We start from the raw sequence: 19,100 nt of genomic DNA, 5'->3' as shown, positions 1-19,100 counted from the left end.
CAGATGTTGGCGGGGATGCGGGGAAAGGGGAACCCTCCTACACTGTTGGTGGGAATGCAAGCTGGTGCAGCCACTCTGGAAAACAGTATGGAGATTCCTCAAAAAGTTGAAAATAGAGCTACCATATGATCCAGCAATTGCACTACTGGGTATTTACCCCAAAGATACAAAAGTAGGGACCCGAAAGGGTACGTGCACCCCGATGTTTATAGCAGCAATGTCCACAATAGCCAAACTGTGGAAAGAGCCAAGATGTCCATCAACAGATGAATGGATAAAGAAGATGTGGTATATATATGCAATGGAATATTATGCAGCCATCAAAAGGAATGAGATCTTGTCATTTGCAATGACGTGGATGGAACTGGAGGGTATTATGCTGAGCGAAATAAGTCAAACAGAGAAAGACATGTATCATATGACCTCACTGATATGAGGAATTCTTAATCTCAGGAAACAAACTGAGGGTTGCTGGAGCAGGGGGTGGGGTGGGAGGGATGGGGTGACTGGGTGATGGACACTGGGGAGGGTATGTGTTCTGGTAAGCGCTGTGAATTGTGCAAGACTGTTGAATCTCAGATCTGTACCTCTGAAACAAATAATGCAATATATGTTAAGAAAGAAAAAAAGAAGAAGAAGAATATAGCAGGAGGGGAAGAATGAAGGGGGGGAAATCGGAGGGGAAGAAGAACCATGAGAGACAATGGACTCTGAAAAACAAACTGAGGGTTCTAGAGGGAAGGGGGTTGGGAGGATGGGTTAGCCTGGTGATGGGTATTGAGGAGGGCACGTTCTGCATGGAGCACTGGGTGTTATACACAAACAATGAATCATGGAACACTATATCTAAAACTAATGATGTAATGTATGGGGATTAACATAACAATAAAAAAATTAAAAAAAAAAAAAAGAAAAGAAAAAAGGGAGAGAATGTGATCAGTCAGGGGAGTAGAAAAAAACCATACCCTAGAGATTTAGAGTATATTTTGATGTGTTAGAAGAAACTATCTCAAAATTTTAAAGAGAGAATAACTTATATATATATGCCAAAAATACGGGTAACTACTATGAAGGGATAGAATATGACTCTAAAAATGAAAAATAAAAATTTTTTTTTAAAAAAGGGATTGATAAGATGTTGGTTGAAAAAGGGAAAAAGAAAAATTCAAAAAAAAAAGAAAAAAAGACAGTTAAAAAAAATAATTTACTTTGAAAGACTAAAGAATCATGGTAAAAAAGCCATGAATTCTATGTGTAGTATTCCCCTAGCGCTGGAGTTCTGCCGTTCTCATTGATCGGTAAACTTGGTCTTGGCTGGCTGTTCTCGCTGATCTTCTGGGGGAGGGGCCTGTTGCCGTGGTTCCCAAATGTCTTTGCCGGAGGCAGAATTGCCCCGCCCTTGCCGGTCCGGGCTAAGTAATCTGCTCGGGTTTGCTCTCGGGAGCTTTTGTTCCCTGCAAGCTTTCCGTACAGCTTTGGAGGCAGAGAGTGAAAATGGCGGCCTCCCAATCTCTGCCCCGGAGGAGCCGAGAACTCAGGGCCCCGCTCCTCAGTGCGCCCCCAGAGAAAAGCAGTCAGTCACTCCCGTCTCCCCGGTCTCCGGCCGCACTCCGTGCTCACCCGGCCTGTGACCGCGCGTTTCTATCTCTGGCACCCGACCCCGGGTGGAGTCTCCAAACCCAGCAGATCCCTGCGGTGCGCTCCCGCGCCGCTCCTCCCGGGGGAGGAAGGGGAGTCTCCCCGGATCTGCCGCTTGTTGGGTCCCTGCTGGAGGAGCAGTGGCCCAACTGTGCTGCGGATCACGGTCTATGACAACCCCGAGCTGAGAGCCCGCGCCTGGGCTCCGTCTCTGCAGCCGGCTTCCCTGCTCCGATACCTGGGAGCTCTGCCGCACTCAGGCACCCCTGGTCTTTCTGTGACCCCGAGGGTCCTGAGACCACACTGTCCCGCGAGGGTTCCACCCCCCACTTCGCCACCGGAGCGACGTCCCTCAGTGGAGCGGACTCTAAAAGTTCCGATTTTGTGCTCCGCAGCTCTATTACTTGCCAGAAGCGGCCGACGGAGGCCCCTCCCCCGCCGTCTATCCTCCCGAATATCACCTCGGATTCACTTCTCCGCATGTCCTACCTTCCAGAAAGTGGTCACTTTTCTGTTCAGAGAGTTGTTGCTATTCTTTTCTTCGATCTCCTGTTGAGTTTGTAGGTGTTCAGAATGGTTTGATCCCTATCCAGCTGAATTCCTGAGAGGAGACGAAATCCAGGTCTCCTACTCCTCTGCCATCTTGCTCCGCCCCCCCTAGATTTTTTAATTATCACTTTCAGAGTCCCCTTCTTGCTTCCACTCCAATGTGCTTTTGAGGGAAAGACATTCTTCTGTCTTTTCATGCCCAAATAGACTGATGGGAAAACTTTGTAAACCTGGAATGCACTACAGAGTCAGGATAGAAATTCTTTAATTTCCCCTCTAACTCTCCCCTGGATAGGGACAGGCCCTGTAAGAGTCCTTGCAGAGGTAATGACATGGAGCATAATTAAAAAATAATTAAACACTGTGAATCATTTTTTTCACCTCTGTCTTATTAATTCCCCTAAACAGAGTAGGAGTACCTGCCCTGCTGGGTGACTGGGCAGCACTGCTATGCAGTGCATGGTGGTCTGGGAGGTGGCCAGGTCAGCTGGGTGAGCCGAGCTTATCTAGTCACATGTACGGCCCCCTTCATGCAGGCCCCAACTGGCCTGGATGGTGGCCTGGGGGTGGCAAGCCTCAAAGAAAGAATTGCATCTCCCACCGGGCCAGTCTCTTCAAATAAACCTATCTTTTACTCAGATTAATTTATTTCTTCATCCACTTACATAAAACGCAGTTAGTGCACCAAGAACATGTACAAAGTAAGCACATCAAACATTTGTTTAAAAACCAACAGTAAGGGGCGCCTGGGTGGCTCAATCGGTTAAGTGTCTGCCTTCAGCTCAGGTCATGATCCCAGGGTCCTGGGATCAAGCCACACATCAGACTCCCTGCTCAGTGGGGAGCCTGCTTCTCCCTCTCCTCCCCACTCGTGCTCTTTCTCTCACTCACTTGCTCTCTATCGCAAATAAATAAATAAAATCTTTTTTTTTTTAAGATTTTATTTATTTATTTGACAGAGAGAGACACAGTGAGAGAGGGAACACAAGCAGGGGGAGTGGGAGAGGGAGAAGCAGGCTTCCCGCCGAGCAGGGAGCCCGATGTGGGGCTCGATCCCAGGACCCTGGGACCATGACCTGAGCCGAAGGCAGACGCTTAACGGCTGAGCCACCCAGGCGCCCCAATAAATAAAATCTTTAAAAAAATAAAATAAAAACCAACAGTAAGCACATTTCACATTTCTCTCAAGAAAACCTTCTAAGCTTTGGAACTTGATTCTTGTCCCAAATCTGATGTCAGCCCTCCAGTTAATGCTTTTCCTGTCTGTTTCTCCTGCTATCACTTATTTTTGCTGTTTTGGGGTTTTCTTGCTCTTAATTCAGGAGGTATCTTCTAGAATATAGCAAAAAATCCCAATGCATGAGCTGGAGGTATTGCTGTGCGCCTTTGTGCAAACTAGGAAAATGTGTCTCTGCCTCTAGATTCAGGAAGCCCTGTGCCAAGGTACATGGCTTGTGGCACACAGGAGGATTGGAAATGCAGCCCACATCCCCTTTCAAGGTGTACCCTTGTCCAGGGGCAGCCAGCCATGAACCCAAGTCTTGATTCTTCAAGGGCCCAATAGAACTGAATGAGGATAAGGGCTGAGGGCTGACATTCTCCACTGAGAACAAAACTGGGTTCTTAAGATCTTTGGTGATGTAGACATGTAGATTCTTGAGTAGTATGATTTTCAAACTGGCCTTTAAGGACTGTTTTACATTCCAAAAAGGAATCTCAGGGGCTGATACAAGAAATGAGGTACGAGGTCAAGAACATATCTTTTTATTTAAGGTGGCTCAAACTTTTCACCTAGTACAATGTAGAGCTCCTGTATGAAAGTGGTAGAGGAAGGGGGATCCTAAGGCTAAAACAACAATAGATTGAAGACCATTAGTCTGTGCTTCAGATCAAGTTGTCAGGTCAGTGAGAACCTTCTGCATGTGGATTATTTGTGTTTGGGAAGGTATGGCTATCCTTAATACTTACACTGAATATATATAGGTACATAGCAAGAGACTGCTTACTATCTTTATGGTCATGATAGTCATTCATACATTTACAGGTGTCTCTAGATGTTTCCAGACAGGGAGGAAAGGAAGAATTTCTGAACTCTTGAGTATATATGGCAGCTGGTTCCTCATGTGGTGTTTATCCAGTAGACCTCTTTATGAGCAAGAGGAGTCATGCCAACACCCTTCAGACTCTGAATCAGAGATGGACTGACTACTGCTTGTTACTGCCTGGGTGAGATGTACCACACATGCCACCTAATAAAATTTAATCCATGTTAACTATCCCAAGGGCTGGAAGTGGTACTTGATGCGCATTTGCTTGTCTTCAGATAGCAAGTGTCCCAGAGCAAGCAGGTGGCTTCAGGAAGTTCTAAGATAAAGTAGGGGGTCCTGGCTCATCCCTACTGGGATTGATGAAGCTTCCCTTAGAGCCAAGAGTATAACTTATGTGGGCTGTTTTTACAGACAGTTGAATTGCATTTCCAGCTCTGAGCAGTAATCTAATTGTCTGTGACATATGACTGTCTCTGAAAAGGAGACACAGACTCTGGTAGGGTGCCCTCCCTGCCCCACTCAGCTCTGGAACATCCATCTCAGCCTTAATCACTCAGTCCACAAGCAACCCCATGGAGGCAAAGCCTGATGAGAAGCTGGAATGGAAAGGCTGCTTTGTGGCTCAGGTTCCTCTATGTAGAAACTGTCCTTAGAACTTAACTTGGGTGGATCTGGAGCTACCTCTGTTGTATCTGGAGAAACCTACAATAGTGTCTCATTGTACTTAATCGTTCTCTGGGTTTCTACGAGACTTTGAGACTTAAGCTCTTATAAAATCTTGAATACAGAGAAGCTTATTTTGCATACCTTGATGTTAATGGAGACCAGGAAGAAAAAGCAGAAAGAAGAAAAAGGAGAAAGAGACAAGAAAAGAAATGAATTAGTGAGCATAACTTTGCAACCTCTGAGCATGCGTCTTTCTGTCCCCACTATAAATAACAAGAGTAGAATAATATCACAACTACCAGTTATTGTTTACTGCGACAACATTTTGCAGGGTGCCTTACAGACATTATCTTTATTAATCTAATCATTTATAAATTCAACAAGCTTTGAGTCTTTTATATACTGAATAGTGTGCTAACAGTTGGGGTTTAATAGTATGCAAAAATAGCCAGAGTTCCACCTTCATGGAGGTCACATTCCTGGGAAGAATACTCACAATCAAATGATTTCTCAAATATAAGTAAAATTGCAAATGAAGAAGGCATTAAAAAAAGTGGTGGGGGGAAGAGGGGCAAGCTAGGATTGGAGCATCGAGTGGACATTAACCCAATTATGGTGTATAGTTGAGCTGGGATCCAAATGATGAGGTAGGCATTAATCAAGGAAGATGATAAGCCAGAGCACCTTGTAGTTTGTGGGCACATAGCTAGTAGACAGCAGCTGAGCAGATACAGATGTACTGAAAGTGACATGGAGTAGAACATGATGAATACTCTGGCAATTCAGGAAGGAGCATTTTCTTCCAGCTAGAAAAGAACATGAAATTCCCCTGCAGGAGTAGGCATTGAAGGGGGACTTGACTGCACCAAGAGAGAGGCCCTGTGTGTCAAGCTGCTACATAAGACACTTGGGTGTCTTTCCCCCTGTGCACAGGATTTTGGCACCCTGAGCAGTCCCACAATCTCCTAGAGTAGCAGTTCTCGACAATGACAATTTTCTCCCCAGGAGATATTTGGCAAAATTTGAAGATGTTTTTGGTTGTTACACCTGGGAGTGGGGGCAAGTGTTTCTACTGGCTTCTAGTGGATAGAGGCCAGGGATATTGCTAAGCATGCTACAATGCAGAGGATATCTCCCTGCAACAAAGAATTATTGGACCCAAAATGTCAGTATTGTCAAGATTGAGAGTCTCTGCCCCATGCTTTAAGTGGGCCATGGGATGGGGACTTAGGAATCAATGTTCCTGGTCTCTCAAGTACCTTTCAGAGACTTAATCACTTTCAATATCTTTCCCCCAGATTCTTTTTTTTTTTAAGTCAACATCTTTATGTTGATATTTATTAAAATGCTTATTACTAAAACTTACCTTTTTCATCTCTCTAGCCCTTACCATAGGACTTTGTATGGAGGGGATAAGGAAATGCTAGAATAAGTGAATGGGTAAATGAATGAATGAGGGGCTCTTCCTTGTGCCCTTGGAATGTACCTCTGGTACCACTGGTAGCATGAAAATCTTGAATGGAACTCTTCCTTAGCATGGAGAAGTCTCAGATCAACTCGGATTAGTCTCAGGATCATCCAGGACCACTCTGTTTTTCTTATTCCTTACACCCAGTGATTCAGAAAATCCTATGGGTTCTATATAAAAATATCTTTTTTTTCTTTTTCTTTTTTTGGATTTTTTAAATTATGTTAATCACCATACATTACATCATTAGTTTTTGATGTAGTGTTCCATGGTTCATATATCTCAAATTTATCCCTCAATATCTCCACTCCCTCTACCCCAATACCTGGTCAGAGCCAATATTAGTTCTCACTTGGATTTCCTGCTCCTTCTCTTGCTTCTGTCCCTGAAATGTTTACTTGATTTGCCCACCAGCTAACTCTCAGAACCCATTTTATATCCTCAGTCCTGATGACTCAGCTCCAGACCAGTAGCCTCCTTTCTGCTTTTCAGACATACATAGCTCTTTTCCTACCATAAGGCCTTTTCATGTACTCTCACCTCTACCAGGGACACACTTTCCCTAGAAATTCTCACGGCTCATTTCCTCACTTCATTCTGGTTTCTGCTCACATGTCATCTTATCACAGAAATTTTTCCTGACACTTCTCTATATGAACTAGTAGATCTTATCCTTTTTCATCCTCTTACTCTGCTTTGTTTTTTTTCAGATCATCAAGTTTCACCTGACATTATGTTCTGTTCTGTATCTATTTCTTTATCCCTTTTCTTTCTCTTTCACTATAATGTATGCTACATGAGGGCCAAGATTTTTAACAAAACAGATATATGCCCGGTACCTAGAAGAAAGACTACCCCATCATGGGTGCTCCATAAATTATTTAATAAATGAATGAAGGATCAAATTCCTGTACACAGAAACTAATGAAGCCCTGAGAGGTCATACAGGAATGATAGGAAGTATAAGAAGGAAGGAGACATCAGTTCACCCGTGGCACTAGGAGGTAAAATGGGGTGATGGGTCAGAAAGTCCCTAGAAGCTGCAGGGGCTGTGGGAATGCTGAGCTTCTGGTTGAGGGAAGATGTAATTACCCTTTATCCATGGCAAGGGTACAGGGTAGCCTGTGCCTACTTGGCAGTCTTGGCACATGTGACTTGTAGGCTTTGTCCCCATCCCACCTGTCACTGTGCATAAGATGGCCTTACCTTCTGCCAGGGAACAGGGGCCATCTTCCCTTTGACCTTAACCTAGAATACTGTCAATACTAATTTAATTAGCATTTGTATAATCACAACTTTATCATTTCCAGGTCTAATTTATTTTAATTTCATGTGTGTGATTTGATGATCAAAAGGTTTGCTGAAGCTTTGTTTCCATTCAAAGCACAGCATATTTATCATTTGCTTAAAACTATTATTCCCACCCCTCTCCAGCAAGACCCCTTTGGAGCATAAAGAGACAGGGCAGATTGGGATGGTTCATCTCATTTAGAATTTCTCTGATAGATTTTTTTTTCTTTTTTCCTTTGTTTCCCTTTCCTTTTTGTAAGCAATCCAAGAAAACCCATTTATAGTGGGGCACTAGTAAAAAATGCTATGTGTTTTTCTACCCACTCAGTTTGGAGTGCCTTTCAGAATGAATTCCAGATCGTAAGGCTTTAGTTTCCTAATGTGGTCAAGAGAGCTAGAGACAGGATAATGTCATGATTGAGAGTACAGTCTTTGGAGTCAGGCAGACCCAAATTCAAATATTTGTTCCTTACTAGCGTGCCTTGGGCAGGTTACATAATCTCTGCGAGCACCTATTTTTTTCATCCATTGTATTCTCCATTATAAAATGGGGACAATAATGAGACCTTATAGATTTGACATTTACTTATCTGTTTGTTGTACTCTGAATGCTCTATGGAAATAAATAGAGGTAAATATTTGGTCAACATCCCTCAATATTTATTAATAGCTACCATTTTTCTATTCAGTTTCACATACCTTTACCTGCCATATCTGTGGCAGGCATGAAGCCAGGTGCAAGGGATACTAGAAATAAGGAGGGCACACATATTGCCCTCACCCTCAGTCCAGTGGGAGGGCCAATATGCACACTTATGGTGGCAACACAGTAAGCTGAGCACAGTAATTGAGTTCAAGGTGTAGGTACTATGTCCTAAAGGAGCTAAAGGAACTGTAGCACTGTAGGGTAGAGGGGGTTGAGGAAGGCTTCACAGAAAGGCCTCACATAAATGAAGTAGGACTAATAGGAATTGGCACAAGAGGGAGAGGAGGTTGCAAGGACATTACACGCTGAGAGAGAATGAATGCAAAAGCTAGCCCAGCACTGACGTGTTCCTCAAAAGGCAAGTATTGAGAACATTGGACCTGCCAAGGGGCAACTGCCAGGGGCAGACTGTACCAAATAAGACTATTGGACACATTTGTTGTTGATATAGAGAGTTGGTTCAAGATCCTGCATGACAACATATGTCACACTTAATTTCTAAAGTCCTTATCCTTATTGATTTCCCATCCTTCCAGAAGGCAAGTGTACTCACAGAGGTTTATAGTGACCAATAGTGATAGTCTGGGGAAGTTTCCCACAGGAACTAGACCACTTCCAAACTGTTTCCTGTCTGTTCAAGCACAAGAGACATTTCTTTGAGACATCTTGGACTGGTCTGAAAGGACCTTATTATTAGACTATGAGAATTTTGTTTTAGATAAATCAAAACCTTTTGATCCTTTTAAGGGTTTTAACTATTTTTTTAATTGGTAATATGTGTATATTGACTAGAAGGTTCCATCACATCATAGAATTCCAGCATTGACTAGTGACACAGAAAAGTCCAAGTGGGCTCTTCCATCCTCTTCTATGTGCACAGTTCTTCTTCCCCTCTTAGGATCCTTCCCAGCTCAACTTTTCTATTCTCCATGATTTTCTTTCCAATCTATGTGGTTGCTCCTCTGATAAAGTTCAAGGTCAAGAGGGTGCAGGCAAGATTCAAAAGGATGACAGCATCAGGTACTACTAGGGATCTAGATGAACATGCTACCATGTAATGCCAATGGGATTGAAACTGGTACAACTCTAGTGGGGATAATTTAGCCATATTCGAATGCCTTGATTTTGAATACCATGTGACTGACAAGGTGGCGCCACTTCTAAGAATGTCTCAAATTTTTATCCTGAAGATTTAACCATAGATACAAACTTGGCCCCATTCTTTATAAAAATACAAAAAAAGGGGGGGGGAACTCCTAAATATCTATTCATATGGATGTAATCATAAATTATGTCCTATCAGAAAGGCAAATGTTAGCTTATATTTACTGACATTGAAAAAAGCCCATGCTATAATGTTAGGTGACAAAGGCAGATTACAAAACACAATGTTGAATGTGAGACTATTCCCATTAGAAAAATAGAACTCACTCTTACTATCCTTTAGCTATAGATTTAGAAATAGAGAAGTAGGAGTACCTTTTTTTTCTTCTCTATACTTTTTAAGTGTCTTTTTTTTAACAAGCACATATTTTAAGATCCAAAGAAAAAAGACTATTTGCACTTGAAAAAAAAAAAAAAACCATGTGCTCACCTTAGCCACATTTGGCACTAAGTCTTCCCGAGCAGGCACTCTAGAAACCACCTTTATCGTAACTTCTTGTCAGCCTAGAGAGTCCAATGTCCAGACTTGTCTTAGAATTCCCTAAGTAATGGCCACCTCGAGGGAGTGATCAGGCTTTTCTCCAGGAAATGTGGAAATAATCCCCCTCTCTCTACTCTGGGGAGGGAGTTACACTCAGCAGATGCATGAGAAACTAAATCTAGGAACTGGGCACAATGGTTTTTATTCCCCCAGCTGTGCGAGACTTGTCATCCAAGTTTAAAAGAAGGCCTTATGTTATGGTCATTTAACAAGAATTTGTAGCACATGCATGTGTTGTGTGATAGTGCCATGCTGTTCTTGTGGTCTAAATAAGCCCTTGTCCTGCAATATCCTTTATAGTTGCCCAAATCTAGATTTCAGTATGTTCAACATGCAGGTGGGATGAAGAAAGCTCTTCAGAGACCCGTCCACTGCTTCTTATATCAGCAATTCATTTTGTAGCCTGGAGCTTAATATACTCTTCCCTCCACATGATTCATTGAATGTGTAGGATTTCGATCTGAATTTGGAAAGGAATTATATGAGTTGTTATATGTCTAGCCCTTATTAAATTTTGCTGGTCTCTTTATGCAGGAAGAAAGAAAAATCAAGGGTTTTTTGTTTGTTTGTTTGTAGTTACTGTTCCTCTATAATATCTTCTTTTCTGTAATATCCTCACAATTAAGGGCAATGACAAGCATTAATGAACACTTTTCTACCAATTTATAATTTACCATGTGCTTTTGCATTCGTCACTTCATCTGATTCTTATAAGTGCTCTCTGAGTATGGTATAATCACTGCCATTTTCAAGGTAAGGCAACTGAAGCATATTGAGGCTGTTATCTGCCCAAGTGTATTAGTCTGGACCCCTTTGGTTACAAATCCTGAAGCAGAAATACATCTTACTAGAGAAAAAGAAAGCAATTTATTAAGTCCAAGGGTAGATCTCAGCTTCAGGCACAGATGAATCCAGGTGCTTGAGTGATATTGTCAGATTTACCCTCCATGTCTAGCCTCTGTTTTCTCTGTGTTAGCTTCCTTCCCAAGAGATTCTTTCCATACAATGTGGAACAGCCACCACAGTTCTAGGCTGTATCCTACTGACTTAGCAACCCCAACCAAAAGACATCTATTTCCCAATAATTTAAGCAAATTCCTAAGACTGACTATTATTTGGTCCACTCTGTTTGTTTTGTCCAGCCGTGTACCTGTTACTGTGACCAGGGAAGGAACATTCCAATTGGCAGGTCTTAGATGGGGTGAAGTCAGCCCCACACCATAACATGAACTGAGAGTAGGAAAAGGTTCTTCAAGGTGAAACATGGTACTGTTTGCATAAAGGGCATGAACAGGAGGCAGACAGAAGCTCCAGCTCTTTGCTGTACCAAGCTGGAAGCTAATAAGTAATGAGTTGGCACTGCTTGTAGAAGTCTAGAGTATGACATCTCACCTCTGAGTTTTTGCAGGAAATCTGAAGACTAGAAACCACAGGCTCTGCCACAGTTCTCAAACCATGCTGATTCCTGACCTTTAGACTATTTGACCATTAGATTATGTGGATATTCTTGAATCCATATAAGCACTTAACATTATCTTCCAAATTAAAAATATATCATGGGGCTCCCGGGTGGCTCAGTCTGTTAAGTGGCTGCCTTCAGTTCAGGTCATGATCTCAGGTCCTGGGATTGAGCTCCATGTAAGGTTCCCTGCTCAGTGGGGTGTCTGCTTCTCCCTCCACCTCTCCTACCCACTCATGCTCTCTCTCTCACTCTCTCTCTCTCAAATAAATAAAAGCTTAAAAAATTAAAATATATCATGACTTGTTTGCATGACCACTTTTTAAACATATAGGTATACCTATGATTAATATAAATTCATTTTAAAACATCATGGAATTCACAGAGGTTTTGGTCATAATGTTTATTTTAATTTATATAAAAAAATTCATGTGTTATCCTGTTCAGGATTTTCAGAACATTTTCATCTCTAAAAAGGGGTGGGGGTCTTTAGGTTGAAACTACTTAGGAAGTCCTAGAATATTAAGATATTAAAACTCCATCTGAACGAGGGTTAGGAACCCATTTCTGCCATCATTTCTAATGACTTAATGTTCCTTGGGTCGGAGTTCTGACCTGTACTATGGGGAAAACTGTCTCATCCACATAACTTGTACTGAGGCTCTTATATGAAAGTGGAACTGCTAGCAAGTATTTTTAAAAACTTATAGTATCATTGATGTTTTTATTTGACTCCATGCTCAAGGATATTCCTCTTAATGTGTTCAGCAAACCACTAATGGCCCCTGATGCAAAATGTGCTTGTCTGTTTCTATTATGATTGTGCAGATCAATGAAGCTCTGTCTTCCTCTATAATAAACCACAGGCTTACAGATTTTTTTAAGATACCTTTTTTCCAATAGTATATATTCCAGGAAGCACATTTTATCTTTCTTATGCCCCAAACACACTCATGACTGTAATAATTGATCAACCATTTAAATTTTCTGTTTAAGTTTCTATTGTGGTATAATACACAGAAAAGCGCACGAATCCTAAGTATACTTTTGATTGATATTCACAACTGAAGACATTTGTATAACCAGCACCCAGATCAAGAGAAAGAACATCAGTCGATCAGTAGTTTTCTAGAAACACACCTTGTGGCCCCTTTCCAGTTACAACCCCCCCCACCCCCGCCAAGGATAACCTCAACCCGACTTCTAACAGCACAAATATGCTTCATTTGTTTCTTTAGTTCATCTAAACGAACTCATTATGTTCCTAGTTCTTTCTTTGAACATTGCATTTACAAGATTTATCCATTTTGTTGTGTAGAGTGACAGATGGTGTATTTTTTATTGCTGCACAGTATTCCATTGCGTGTGTGTGCATGTGTGTACTTATCTTTCACAATATATTCATTCTATTCATAGGGATTTGAGAGGTTTCCAGTTTGGAGCTATTTCAAAAAGTGCTAATATTAATATTCTATATAGGTCTTTAGGCAAGCCCATACATGTATTTTTTTATTGTATTAGAGGATGCTTAAGTTTAGCTTTACTAGACACTACCAAACAGTTTTCCAAAGCAGGTGTACCAATCGACATTCCCATAAGCAGTGCAAGACAGTTTTGTTTTCTCCACATGCTTGCTTATATTTGGTGTGTTCTGCCTCTATAATTCTAGCCATTCTAGTGAATGTGTATGCTTTTAATTTGCAGTTTGCAGTGTGGTTTTCGTTTGCATTTTCATAATGAGTAATGAAGTTGAAACAATTTTTCATATGTTTTTTGGCCATTTGCATATCCTCTTTTGAGGGCACTTACTTATTCACATAGTATGCTTATTTTTCTGTGGGTCAGTATCAGTTTCCTATTGGTTTGTAGGGATTGGTTAACCATTCACTTATGCCTATTTTATTGGCAGGAAAATTTTTAAAGTTTTAATATTTATTTTTAAATATAAAATCTAACATTTAAAAATTTTTTTTTAAATTAACATACAATGTATTATTTGTTTCAGGGGTACAGGTCTGTGATTCATCAGTCTTACACAATTCACAGCGTTCACCATAGTACATACCCTCCCCAATGTCCATCACCCAGCCACCCCATCCCTCCCACCCCCCTCCACTCCAGCAACCCTCAGTTTGTTTCCTGAGATTGAGAGTTTCTTATGGTTTGTCTCCCTGTCTGGTTTTGTCTCGTTTCATTTTTCCCTCCCTTCCCCTATGATCCTCTGTCTTGTTTCTCAAATTCCTCATATCAGTGAGATCATATGATACTTGTCTTTCTCTGATTGACTTATTTCGCTTAGCATAATACCCTCTAGTTCCATCCACATTGTTGCAAATGGCAAGATTTCATTTTTGAGGGCTGCATAATATTCCATTGTAGATATACATACTACATCTTCTTTATCCATTCATCTGTTGATGGACATCTAGGCTCTTTCCATAGTTTGGCTATTGGACATTGCTGCTATAAACATTGGGGTGCACGTACCCTTTCGGATCACTACATTTGTATCTTTGGGGTAAATACCCAGTAGTGCAATTGCTGGGTTGTAGGGTAGCTCTAATTTCAACTTTTTGAGGAAACTCCATACTGTTTTCCAGAGTGGCTGCACCAGCTTGCATTCCCACCAACAGTGTAGGAGGGTTCCCCTTTCTCCGCATCCTCGCCAACATCTGTCGTTTCCTGACTTGTTAATTTTAGCCATTCTAACTGGTGTGAGGTGGTATCTCACTGAAGTTTTGATTTGTATTTCCCTGATGCCAAGTGATGTTGAGCACTTTTTCATGTGTCTGTTGGCCATTTGGATGTCTTCTTTGCAGAAATGTCTGTTCATGTCTTCTGCCCATTTCTTGATTGGATTATTTGTTCTTTGGGTATTGAGTTTGATAAGTTCTTTATAGATTTTGGATACTAGCCCTTTATCTGATATGTCATTTGCAAATATATTCTCCCGTTCTGTTGGTTGTCTTTTGGTTTTGTTTCTACTAACATTTCTCACCATGCCATTTTATTAATGATTCATTCTCAGAACAGAACATTTATTTGGACCCTATTTTTACAAAAACAATGCTAGCTGTTAGGCGTGCAATGGTGAATAAAATATGTGGTCCCCACCCATATGGCACTTACCATCTAAGGATGAGAAAGACAAACAATACACAAATACATATATAACTGAAAGATGATGCCAATTACAAAAGTACCAGAAAGGGATAGAATAAAAGGGCTTCTTTCAGTTCCACACACTTCTCTGTCATTTAATCTGAGACCTAAAGGCTAATAAAGATGCAGTGCCAAAAATGAGGGAAGAATATTCTAGGCAGACACAACAGCATGTGCTATTCTCTGAGGTGGGAAAACACTTTGTATTTTCTAAGACTTGGAATGAAGTAGTTTGTCTACCGCAAGGGTCAGCAAATCTTAAAAGGTAAAATAGGAAATATCTTAGGCTTTACAGACCAGATGGTCTCTGTTGCAACTACTCAACACTGCTGTTGTAGCATGAAGGCAGCCGTGGACTAAATGTAAACAATGTACATGGTTGTTATTTCAATAAAACTTTATTTACAAGAATAGGCAATGGCCCAAATTTGACCCATGGGCCGTGGTTTACCAACCCCTAGTCTAGATCATGGAGAAGAATGTCAATCTCTTACCTGGACTACCTTGGTAGGTTCCTAACTAGCCTTCCAGCTTCTACTCTTACCTCAATCCATTCCCTGCACAATATCCAGAGCAAATGTTTAAAAGTCCTAAATTGGATAATGATGCTCTTTTCCAATTAAACATCTCTGATTAACTTTTTGGAAGCTTCTTATTGAACATAGAGTAGAATATAAAGCTGAGATAGACTTGGGCTAGAAGTGAAGGGATTTATGCCACTGATTTGTAGCCTTGATTTTAGAATGAAATACTGAAATTTGTTTTATATCTATGTGCATGGGGTCCAGTGACAACTGTGGGCATGGGAAAAAGGGGGCATGATATAATGTATGGTCTCCAACTGCTCTTCAGCTAAGAGAAATTTCTCCCTTCTGAAAATCTACACACACTTGACTTTGTATATTTCTCTTTTCTACCTTCTATTGCACAGTATAGGAGAAGCCCTCTAATTGCTTGGGTTTTGTCTGGCCTGGCCTTGTACTCACAGTCCAGGAGCAGATATCTGTTACTTGAACAAATGGATGGATATAATTGTGCTCTATACATAGTTTAATAAAAGAATGAATAGATTGAGTTTTGCAGGAATAAAAATACCAAAGATGATCCTGGAATTTTAGGCATGAGTGACCAGGGATAGCTGTGGCCTAATCAGAAATTAGTAAGTCAGAAGAAGGTTCTGATTTGTCAGGTTTCAGATATGGTGGATCTCTGGTGTGAGACATCAGTGGTGTGTGGGGGACAGGTAGAAATGAGTTCTGGGGCTTGGGAGAGAGATCTGGGCTGGATAAAATAACTGATACTAGAATAGTTTGAATATTGGGAGACAGAAGGAAAAGTGGTTCAAGGTCAAAAAAGTAGGTTGAAAGGTGAGGATGAGAAAGAAAGAAAAATTTCCCATGAATGATAAAACTGAATAACTATAAGATTTCTAGATTTTCAAGTAATAAAATCATTCAGAAGGAATGAAAAGCTGTATAGGCCCTCAAGGTCAGTGCTACAGTTATTCATTGACGTTGGTATGAAGTTACATTAAAATTCACAAAATAGCAGGGGAAGTCATTAATCTAGATTCTTAACAAGATATTCATTTTTTAATTAAAAAATTAACCATCTCCTTTTCTTTCTACACTATACTGTGAAAGAACACAGAAAAATGTGTCCTTAAAAAACTAGATTTGAAGTCAAGCCGGGCTTGGATTCAAGTGCTAACTGCTACTCATCAGCTATTTGACCTTGAAAACTATCTTAACTATTCTAAGCTTCAGTTTCTACATCTTTAAAGTGGGATGGGTAATAGTACTTTCCTCAGAGCATGGTTGTAAGGACTAAATGGGATGTATAAAAGCCCGTGACACCAGCAGGACACAAATAAACGGGTATTAGCAGTTATGACTTGAAACACATCTTCATATCATGGCAATGTCCTCTGTCTCTGGAAGCCCTTGATTAAAATAGACCATACAACGTAAGGATATGGTTTGTGCAGCTATCTGGCAGGGATTGAATCCTGGCTCTGCATCTTACAGCTGGGTAACCTACGCAGTTATCCCAATCTCTCAATTTCCCTATCTATAAATGGAGAAAATAATAGCATTTCCTTCCCAAGAATTAAGGAGTTAATACATTTAAGGCTGGGTGATGGACATTAAGGAGAGCATGTGATGTAATGAGCACTGGGTAATATAAGACTGATGAATCATAGACCTGTACCTCTGGAACCAATAATACATTATATGTTAATTAAAAAAAACCATTTAAGGCTCTTAAAATAGTCTCCCACATAAAAATTCTCTATAAATATTTTTAGAGTTTTATCATTATCGTTATTACTATTAGCCATGTAGCCATTCTAAAGCAAGACACAATGCAAGTTTTATTTAGTCTCTATTTGAGATGTCCTGGAACTATATCAGAAAGATTATCCTAAAATTCAACATGTCAAACTCAAAAAATTATTTCTGAGAACAAAGTCCACAAATTTGCCCCAATCAAGGTAGCCAAGTTAATAGGAAATTGTAGAAGACCACTTGTGGCACCAAGGAGCTCCCCAGTTTGTGCCACAGTTTTTCTATCTCCAGCTGTGAGACCCCCTCTCAGTCTCCTCATCTCCTCGTCTCCTCTCTGCACACCCTAGTGGAGAGAGCTGATGTATACTCTGTGGAAAGATATGGACAATAACCCACAGGGAGTTTGTTTGGGTTAGAGCTGAAGACTCTACATTAGGCATCAGGGAGCTGGCAGGACCTTGTAGGACTCAGAGGCCCAGTTAGAACACAGAATTGAGGGGACCGCAGAAATGAGATCCAGCATTGAGAACATCAGAGAAAATTATTCTGGGGGGAGGGAGCTTTAGAGAACAGAAGTGGTAGATGAGGTATTGCAGAGAAGCAGCCTGGAAGGATGTCAGGAAAGAGGAATTCCCACATCCTGCCTGGGATTGAACTATAAACCCAGTTCAGTAATTGGACCATTGAATCCCTGCTGGGCTGCACAGCAGCATTAAAGGTTCCAAGATGCCTTTCTGTATCTCCAGTGCAATAGCAAAACCCATAGACAGCCCCATCTCCAAGCTTGTCTCTGCTGCTGTGAGACTCCTCTGTGCCTCAGTTTCTCATATATAACATGGGAATCATAATAGGATCCACCTCATTAGGATTATTGGTGGACTACATATATGAATAGTGAGAAGAGAGCCTGGCACACATGTTTGCTATCAACTTCATTGTTGTCATTGCATCATCATTACAAGGGGCAAGTCCTCAGAGGAAGCTTTAGTTCTCAAAGAGTCAAGTGTCAAAATGAAGTCTTGGGGAAACAAAAGTGTGTTGGTTTAGAGCAGGGTCTTGTAGTTAAGCAGAGATCCCACTTCTCACACTTACTAGCTGAATGACCTAGGATAAGTTATTTGTCACTTGAAGCCAGTTTCCTCATCTGAAAAAATGGGAATGATAATCATACCTACCTCACATTATTGGGAGGATTACATGATAGGAAGCATGAAGAACACACTTTGAACTCTGTCTATATATATCAAGTGATCCATAAATAATAGGCATTATTAAAATTGAGACCACAAACATCATTCCCAGCTGTAACTTGAGTGTCAAGTGGAGAAGCAGAGGCATAGAGCTGAACAGGGGTCCTGGGCCTCCAGAGTCAGACTCACATAAGGTGAGATTTGGAAAAGGCTGTCCAGTGCTGCAGTGGTTTTTGCAAAAGGGTCTTGGCCTTCTACTCTGGGCTGTCAAAAGATCAGTAGCTAAAATAAATGTAACTCCTATGGCTAATCATGAGGGCTGTGTGGCTGCATATTATTGCTAGGCCAAGGGAGAGGGGAGGAGAAATGGGAGGGGGCACAGATTGCTTCAGGGTCACCCAAGAGGCAGTGGTTATTCTTTAAGGTGAGGTCATGGCCTCTATCTTTGGGGTAACTACACCCACATCCCTCATGACTAACACAAAACACTTTGCCCTCATTGCTGAAAAAAAAAAAGAAGATTCATAAGGGAATTAATAAACAAGCCAAAGAAAATTCTTGTCTGCCTTTTAATTATAGAAGAGTGATTGCTATGCTAATCATAATCAGCATCAAGGTCAAAAGTTTCCACCACTCTGGAATGAACATTTAGAAAATAAATTAACCAGAATACCAATGCTATTTCTGAACTCCCAGCTCACGTGGGTTTGAGATAGAATGCTGTATCTTTTAAGTATCTTTTAAGAGGATCCATGTAATGCTGATACATTGATTGGATAAATGTCACTCCACAAACCTGCTAATGCTCAAGGTGGGGGGGAGGGGGATCCATTAGGAGGGCCACGAATTTGTGTGATTGCCTAGACTGCCAAGGTAAAGACTGGGAAAGACTGTTGTCTTGAGTAAGATCTCGCTTCATCTCTGGCAGGTG

This window comes from Halichoerus grypus, chromosome 1 (genome assembly GCF_964656455.1).
Source record: "Halichoerus grypus chromosome 1, mHalGry1.hap1.1, whole genome shotgun sequence".
Taxonomy (NCBI): domain Eukaryota; kingdom Metazoa; phylum Chordata; class Mammalia; order Carnivora; family Phocidae; genus Halichoerus; species Halichoerus grypus.
This window is presented reverse-complemented; position numbering follows the sequence as displayed.